The sequence below is a fragment of the Labeo rohita genome, chromosome 8 (genome assembly GCF_022985175.1).
Source record: "Labeo rohita strain BAU-BD-2019 chromosome 8, IGBB_LRoh.1.0, whole genome shotgun sequence".
In the NCBI taxonomy this organism is placed as follows: Eukaryota; Metazoa; Chordata; class Actinopteri; order Cypriniformes; family Cyprinidae; genus Labeo; species Labeo rohita.
The window spans coordinates 9,130,880-9,140,852 of NC_066876.1; positions in this window are offsets into that span (position 1 = coordinate 9,130,880).

Consider the following 9,973-nt stretch of genomic DNA (forward strand, 5'->3'; position numbering starts at 1 on the left):
TAATATTTTCTTAGAATTTCGAGTTTATATTTAACAATTCTCACTTGATAACTCAGAATTGCGAGATATAAACTCACAAATTCTGAGAAAAGAAGTCAGAATTGCACAGTTGTAACATTTTTTTTCTCAGAATGGTAAAATTTCTCTTTGTTCAAGTTGTCCTTTACTATCATTTCTTCAGGTAAAGTTTCTATTTATTTTGTATTTGTTGAACTTTTTTTTATAGAATTGTAAAACAAAATACAAATGAACAATTTTTTTTTTTTGATGAAATCCGAGAGCTTTCTGACCCTGCACAGACAGCAACACAATTACCACGTTCAGGAAGGTAGTAAGACATGGAAGAGAAGAAATTGTTGAATAAAGTCATCAAATTGTTGAATAAATTTCATCAAAAATATCTCATTTGTGTTCTGAAGATAAATGAAGGTCTTATGGGTTTGGAACGACATGAGTAATTAATAACAGAATTTTCATTTTTGGGTGAATTAGCTCTTCAAGATATTGGCTATGATTATGACTCCTGATCAAACTGTAGAAGACCAAACTTTTAGTATTTAAACATTTTCAACATTTCATTGACAAAATGAACACTGTTATCTATTTACTATGAGCTGAAAATCATTCTTTATTTTGGTATTCTGTCCAAAATCTAAAGTATGAGTTTACTTGCCCATTGCCATTATTTGTCATTGTCATGGGCTGGGCTCAGCATTGTGAAACAGTGAGATGTGACTCTGGACAAGGGCCATGCCAACATTGCTGTAAAACGAGAGCATCAAATGAAAACACCATTCCTTTAGGAGGATTAAAACGGAGACAAACAGTCAGCGGAGCTGTAAGAGAAAAGTCTGCCTTCAATTTTCTGCATGGCCGATCTCAGCATTGCGTTTAGTGTGTTCTTTCTCTTCGGGAAAAGAAACCACAAATTGTTCAGGACTCAAGAGTTGTCAAATGTCTGAGGAGTCATTTCCCGAGGCTATTGAAAATGGGCAACTATCAGACAACAAACTACCAATGGCTTTAGATTTTACACTGATGCTCAGTTTTATTCTTCATGATAGATGTGCTTTTCATTAAAGGACAATACTGAGTGGAACATCTGTGACCACAGATCTTCAAATGGGTTTTTTTGTTTCTTTGTTTTACTATTTTAAGAAGTGAATACTTCAATTCAGCAAAGTGTCAGTAAAAGCATTTATTAAGTTCTATTACTTTTTCTATTACTTTTGAACTTGCTGTTTATCGAAAAATACAAAATACAGTTTTTACAACACAAGTGTTTTCCACTTTGATAAGAAGAAATCTTTTGAGCCCCAGCATGTTAGAATGATTTTTTAAGACATTCTTTGTCATCACAGGAATAAATTACATTTTTAAATATATTCAAACAAAAAGGGTTATTTTAAATTGTAATACTGATTTTCAGTGTTACTGTTTTAAGACATTCTTTGTCATCACAGGAATAAATTACATTTTTAAATATATTCAAACAAAAAGGGTTATTTTAAATTGTAATACTGATTTTCAGTGTTACTGTTTTACTCTATTTTTGGTTAAATAAAGTCAGTCTTAAGCATTAGATACCTCTTTTAACACACCAATATAAAAACTCTTACTCAAATCTTAATACCATCCCCAAACTTTTGAACACTAGTGTACGTCTTCATCCACAAACACATTTAATTATTTTATATCCACCTTATTCCGGTTCATTAGCTGCTATAGGGAAATAACAAAAAGAATGAATAATAAAACTGTTTGCTCTACAAACCAGTGTATTCATAATTACAATAATACATTAAAATAATATGGTAAGACACCAGTTTGCAATATCAAACAGCAAAACAAGCTGTTTTGTACAGCTAAAAATAGTTGGACGTGGATGAGACCAGAAGCCAGACCCATCAAATTTACAAATGACACCTGCTCTTACAGCAAAAATAAGGTGGATAGTTATTTTTGGACCATTCATTCATCAGATTCTTGGTAAACACCGTAGATGTCATGAAGTCATGAAGGTGTCAGATGCAGGTCCATTCTGCACTTATTATTAGTCAAAAACCACACTTACACAGGAAGAGAAGCTTGACTGACCTGTAAAGCAATCAGTGAGTTTGTTAGTTCATATCCATGCTGTTTAGGGGGTTATCTGATAAATATTACACCACACTAGTGTTTAAAAGCAAATTTAAATAAAGGTGCGGTAGTCTCAAACAAAGCTCTGAAAAAATATTTGATGTCACTAATCTGATATATTTGACAAATCAGTGATTATTTCATTTTCAGAAGCACTGGCTGTGTCAACCTAGTGCCTCTGATGCTCCCAGAAATTGCATGAAACCTTCAAACCTGTCCTGAAGTCACGACATCACTGTGCATTTCGGATGTTTCTATTTTGTCCGTTTTCTAAACTTTTCTTTTTTCTATGAGTAAACAGTAAATAGTAACAATTATCAGTATGGCTCAATTTGTTAACATTGGTTAATTAGTTAGTTAGGATAAAATAAACAATATTTTTAAAGCAGTTTTTAAATCTTGGTTGATGTTAATTTTTACATATACTAAAATAGGTAAGATATCAGCTCGTATAAATAAATAAGCAATATTTACATTATTTCTATAATAAACATTAAAGGATTAGTTTACCCAAAAATGAAATTAATTACTTATTAATTAATTACTGTCATTAATTACTCACCCATGTTGTTCCAAACCCATAAGACCTTCGTTCTTCTGCTTTTTCTTCCTCTTATTCTTCTTCTCTTCTAAATCTTCTTTTCCCTGTCACTGTCTGTTGCCGTTCATGGGAAGAGAAGAATTGTTAAATAAAGTCGTTATTTTTGTTTTGTCTGTGCATAAAAAGTATTCTCATAGCTTTAAAAAAAATTAAGGTTGAACCACTGATGTCATATGGACTATTTTATTGATTTCCTTACTACCTTTCTGGGCCTTGAATGTCGTAGATGTATTGCTGTCTATGCAAAAATGAAAATTCTGTCATCATTTACTCATGCTTGTGTTGTTCCAGACCTATATAACTTTCTTTCTTCTCTGGAACATAAAAAAGGGGTATTTTGAAAACTGGACAATGTACAATGTAAGTATTTGGGAACAAAAGTGGTTTGGTGTCCAAAACTCTTCGAAGGAAAAAAGAAAAGAAACTCAGCTTTGGAACGACTTGAGGTTGAGTGTTGACTCTTTAAAATAAAGGTGCTTTAAAAGGTTCTTCACAGCGATGCCATTAACCATACAATCAAAGGTTCCTTAAAGAACCATCTCTTTCTTACCTTTTTATAATCTGAAGAACCTTCTTTCTCCACAAAGAACCTACTGTGAAACAGAAAAGTTCTTCAGATGTTAAAGGTTCTTAATGGAACCATTTATGAAGCACCTTTATTTTTAAGAGTGTATGTGATGATGGGGTTAACTATCCTTTTAAGTAATATTAACAAATTATATTATTATTTTTTAAATGTGGTTTAAATCATACATACACTGTATGAGGTTCAAGGTCAAATACCATTTATTATCTTATATCGTCCAGAAAATTCATAATAAAATGCCTAAGAAAAGTAATTTCACAACAGCTGCTGTTGCTCTGAATAATAAAGCACATCTTTTCATTTTCTGGCACCAGTGTCCACTTCATTTGGACTTAGGCCGTTCAGGGCAGATTGCACTGGCTTTTTACCAGCATGTCAATTTGTACAAGACTACCATTGCCTATGCTTATGTTTTCAGGGTATTAGAGCAATTTGTGACATCACTCCTCAAAGAAAACACCCCTATATCAGCATGCCATGAAACAACAAGAGTTCTATGGCTTTTGATAGGATTGTCAAGATTGGTTCATTGCTTGTGGAAATCATTAGCTCTCTGATAGATAGTGTGCATGTTTAGAGCTGCAGCCGAGAGACTAGAGGAAGCTGCCCACTCAGGTATTCACCCCTGACTGTGTCCAACACACGGATGGGATCCAGATGTGCAGTGTGTGTGCGCTGTTTCAATTACATTTTCTCATTGAATTGAGTGAGATCAGTGTTGCCATCTGGAGCAGTGCTGGAGAGAAACCCGCATTTACATATATCTACCCCACGATGATGCTGTCATAAGAAATCAAAGATTTAGTGATGCTATGAAACAGCCTACAGCTGAGACTACACATTTCAGTTTGGATACAAATTTTACTGATTAAAATAATACACTTATGTCAGGAGAGCAGAAAGAAACAGATACCATACATTACTTTGGTAACCCAAGTTTAGTTCTTGAGTTAGTCTATATTTACACTTGGCTTCAGGATATGTTGCACATTTTTTCTGCATTTTTTGCCTTTTAAAAAAATGTAACCGTTTGTTTTTTTTGTTTTTTTTTTGAAGATTGACTCACATTTTACCCTACTCTGATCAGACATAAGGCGCCACACCAACACGAACACAATTACACATGTTAACACCTTTTATTTATAGTATGTCAGGTTAAGGGAGTGACTTTTAAGTCAACATGATATCAAAATTGACCCTATTTACTTTCTTAATGCACTTTACTGGTCTAATTGTGATCAATTCATTGGTACATGTTGTTCCAAAGAAAAAAAATTGTTTGTCTTTGTAATCTTTAATCAAAATGTAATAACTCGCTCTTCCTCTGAAACAACTTTTGTCTTCCGTTGACGTTAATCTGACGGCATGGATGCCAGACAGATCAGGGTTTGGCTAGTGTCGCACTATTAGCCCCTGCTGGCATATGCCATAACTACACTAGTTAAAAAAAAAAAAAAAAAAAATATATATATATATATATATATATATATATATATATATATTCTCCAATAACAGACTTAAAATATAATTTGACCACCAATAATCAGGAATCACAAGTATTTCAGTTATAGTTGACTTTTTCCTCTTGGAGGAAATGTGTGGCATACTTGAAATTGATTGCCTTGCACATCACAGTTCAGATTAGTTGCTAGTTGCTGCAATTACCTTTCTCTCATTGCTACTTAAAAAGCCATTTAAAATTAGAATGATTTTTTTTTTTTTTTTTTTTTTTAAATGCTATTCACTTTACAGTATATCACACCAGGGAATAATTACAAAAAAGAATAACAATTTAAAAATTAATTGAAAGTCCCCTAATTTAAAAGACATTCAGTTAGTCTAAAAAAAAAATCTGCTTTATATCATATATTATATATATAAACAACTATTGTTGTCCATTACTTAATCAACCTTGAGAAAAAGAAGTACACTTAATTGTATTGAATGTGTATTTGTTGTGTACTTTATATAAAACTAATTATATATAAATATATAAAAGTGTACTTACAATATCACTGAAATAAAAGTTTTTAAAGTGCAGTTTGTAATATTAACACATTTTAAGTACATTTTAAACTGTTATATTTAAAGGAGAAGTCCACTTCCAGAACAACAATTTACAAATAATGTACTTACCCTCTTGTCATCCAAGATGTTCATGTCTTTCCTTCTTCAGTCGTAAGGAAATTATGTTTTTTGAGGAAAACATTTTAGAATTTTTTCTCCATATAATGGACTGATATGGTGCTCCGAGGAAGAAGGGTCTTATCTAGCGAAACGATCAGTTATTTTCACATAAATTATACAATTTATATACTTTTTAATTTCAAACCCTGGTGTTGTCTTACTCTCCCTGAACTCCGACTGTATTTTCTCCCTCAGCTTCAAAATCGCCCTATATCGCTATTTTACCTTTTTTGTTAAGAGTGTTTGATCTTCTTTGCATGTTCACTTTGCAAAGACTGGATCGGTACTTCTGCAGCAATGTAGGATGATTTTGAAATCGTTTCTGAACTAGAGGGAGAAAATATTTTTGACATACCCTAACTGTCTTGAGCTAGAATACACAGAGTTCAGGAAGAGCAAGACAACACCAGCGTTTGAGTTTAAAAAGTATTGAAATTGTATTTTTTAAAATAAAAATAACTGATCGTTTCACTAGATAAGACCCTTCTTCCTTGGCTGGGATCTAAAACCGCATTTGGGATCGTTTGAAGCCGCATTTAAACTGCATTTTGGAAGATCAAACACGGGGCACCATAGCAGTCCATTATATGGAGAAAAATCCTGAAATGTTTTCCTCAAAAAACATAATTTCTTTACGACTGAAGAAAGAAAGACATGAACATCTTGGATGACAAAGGGGGTGAGTAAATTATCTGTAAATTGTTGTTCTGGAAGTGAACTTCTGCTTTAATAATCTAAATAATTAAAGAATTATATGTATGTTGATATGCTGACTAACATACTAAAGCACATGTACTGGAAATAAAAGTTTTTTAAGTGCATTTTGTAATATTAAATTAAAAGTTTTAAAGCACATTTTTAATTGTTATATTTTATAATCTAAATAAGTAAAGATTTATATGTTTGATGTGTTGACTAACTTACTAACGCATGTAAAGTACTTGATTGTCATTTTAACTGCAGTGTGCTATTCAGTAGTAGATTTAAAATTCATATATTTGCACCTTCATCATTACAAAATTTGTAATTATAAATGCTAATGTTAAAAAAAATTACATTTAGGTTTATTTTAGTTTACTATAAATTTCTATCCGTACATTCGAGTACACTTTTATCACATATCAAAGACAATAGAAGTATGAAATTACATATAAAGATGTACTTACGTCTGACTTAAGTGGGTCAGATAGCTCTGTTAAGTTCAACTGATTGTATTATAAATTTAAACTGCAGTATATTTTCATTTAATTGTAAGTAACATGCAGTTAATTGTAAATAACATGCTAATGTGTACTTTTTTACAAGAGCAAAATAGCAATAATAATAATAATAAAAAGGGCATGTATAGAATGTTGAAAATGAAGGATGTTTAAGTCCCGTGAAACAATTCTGATCTTTTTGATTCCATGGCTTTTTTTCTTTTGCCAGAGAGAAAGAAAGAAAAGAGAAAAAAATTCTAATTTATCAAAGAATGTCATGCGATATTAAAAGACTGCCTTTACAAAAGATGCAAACTATAAACAACTAAATGACAATGCCAATTTTAAAAATAACACAGACAAGCAAAGAGGTTTTTAATTAGACGGTTCACAAAACAGTGAACTGAAAACTCCACGGTGGCACCAGATCTTGACACTTCATTGCCTTTAACAAGTTTCTTTTTTGATCATTACAGTTGCATGGAGTTAATACCTTTATTAAACATTCTTCACTTTGACTACATGCCACATTTACTTTGTGGTGTTCCTTCATATCCAGGATCATCTCTACCACGGGACTCAATCTCCATTCTAACTCTCATTTCAGTCCTCTCACGAAAGTTTCCTGTCATCTGCGATAACCCGTCTTCCTATCTTTCACCCTGACCTTATATAAAAGATGCTTCACTTCAAAGAATCAGGGAGAAGGAACTCTGTGGTTGTGGAGGTCCTCAGTACAGAACGAACATTTCTGGGACAGCTTGAAAAATCATCTTTGAAAACAGAAGCTTCTCTAATGAGGCATAAAGACCAACCCAAACACATCAGAGCTCATCTTTCTCTTTTTCTTCATTTGTTGACACAGTACTGAACACTATCCATGACCCCTGAGCTTGTAATTGTGAAAACAAACATTCAGTATTAGAAGATTGTCTGATTACACGCCTATCTGAAACCCTCTTTTTTTATGACTAATAAAGCAAAATCAACTTTCAGTTATTACTAAAGCTGACATTTTGATTTAGGTTGTTTCAGTCTTAAAGGGTGAAGCTGAGGTGAGTCCTTTTCTTAAAATAAACATGTCCTACTTGAGCCTTTTATTTTCAGGCAAGAAGCTTAATTTCAATACCTTTTCATACAGACAGAAATTAAATCTTAAATGAGGACACCATACTAGATCATATATATTTTTTTTTATTTTATATATATATATAATTGATGATTCCATATGATATATGATTCCATGATTGAACTTTGGAACAATAATTTGTGCTGCAACAGCACCATCTAGTGTTTAGAGGCGATTTAGCAACTTTATAAAATCTTGAATACTTGGCTAACAAACAATTCAACCAACATTTTACATTTACAAATAAATAAAAAAAAAAAGTGCATTTACTGGGACTAATTATAATATGAGTATATGAATATATGAAGAGATCAGATGCAAAACCAGCTAAAAGCCATCTCGGTCAAAAAATGAGATAATGATACTGAGTGAATGCTGCTGACAAATATTATATGTCCATCAAATACTTTTACTTCAAACTCGCTAAATACCAGCCTCAGCCCAATCAGAAGTGCCAGTACTTACATAGAAACCTATACAAAGCAGCCAGAAAGAAATGCAAATTTTAAAGAAAAACGTCAGTTGGATTTAGAGGCTTTTTCATCTGAACTCTTCATATGAACACCAGTAAAAATGTTGTAGTTTGGTGATAAAGGGAAACCCTTTGATGTATTTAATGAAATAAAAAAAGCTAAGCACATCAAAGAGTAAAACTGCATTAGCTAAGGCAAGCGTTGGTTATTCTCTTATTGTTTGCTTTGCTGTGTACCTGTAATCAATCAGGCAGAAACAGCTCAGACGATTTATCACAAACTATATGCATTGTTTTGAAACTGTTAACTCAGTTAACTCTTAACTTCTTTACCTTTTCGAAATAATCCATTAGGGAAGAGCGGGGACGAAAGTCGAAATTTTCAGAAAAACATAATATAAAAAGATAAAGTTGTAGACAGAGATATATTTTTGCTGTGGCCTATAACTCAGAAGTGTGGTCTGTTAATACCAGGTGGTATTTTGTAAAAATGCAGAAATACTTCAGTATAATTTCAGTTTGAACATAAGTTGCACATTGTTACTTTCGACCCCGTTGGTTGGGACGAAAGTAACACAACAATACAAGCTAGATTTTTCTGTGTTACTCTTGTTTTTATTAAATATACATTACTATGACCTTGTTAATATGTAACTGCAAACATATTTTGTCCTTAATCTTTGCAAAAAATTATGTTTTAAAACCTGCCTTGAATTGTTTAAATTATTAATTTATTTACTCAACATTTTGAACGAACAATAATGAACAATATGAAAATTAAATTAAATAAGCATAATATAAATTCTCAACATAATTTTACATAGGCCTATTCATGTTTCCATCCAGTTGTTTATATGCATAAATTCAAAATGTGCATAAAAACATCTGGAAACACAGCAAATTCATAGGTGGAGATGGAAAAGCTAAGGTATGGCTAAAACCTAAATATGACTAAGGCAAATGTGATGTAGCAACAGCCCTGAGACTGATATTCCTGACAGATAGGCTTATTTCCAGAAACGGCCCCTCGTATAACATGTGGCTGAATCAGACCTATGTCTGTCTTTCTGACCCTCACTTGGCATATTCTTTTGGTATAATACAACATAAACATTTATAATAAACGTTTTAATAAATGATGAAGACACAGAAAGTCATCAAATTAGCATGCTCCGGGACAAAAGAAAAACTTGTCACTGTTGGGGGACAAAAGTAACAAGTGTTACTTTCGTCCAGACAGGAACTCCTGACATTTAAATCTGATTTACTTCTATACTGAAAAACTCTAAAAAGCCAAACGTCAGGATGTATTGCAGCACTAAATAACATGTAGATTGATCATTACTGTGACACCCCTGGTGAAAAAAACAGCATATGCTGGTAGGTATGTTTTGATGCTGGTTTAAGTTGGTCCTTTGCTGGTTTATGCTGGTTTATGCTGGTCCTTGACATAAAACGAGAAACACAACAACTAATTTGAAAAAAAAAAAAAAAATAAAAAAAAAAAATAATAATAATAAATAAAATAAATAAATAAATTACCGCTTCCATAATTTACTTATTGTATTCGAAAAACTGCTTTCCGGACCTAACCGTCGGAAACAATGACGAAATCACGTGATATTTTTCAGTTCAGTCATGGGGCGCGTGCCGACTGTGC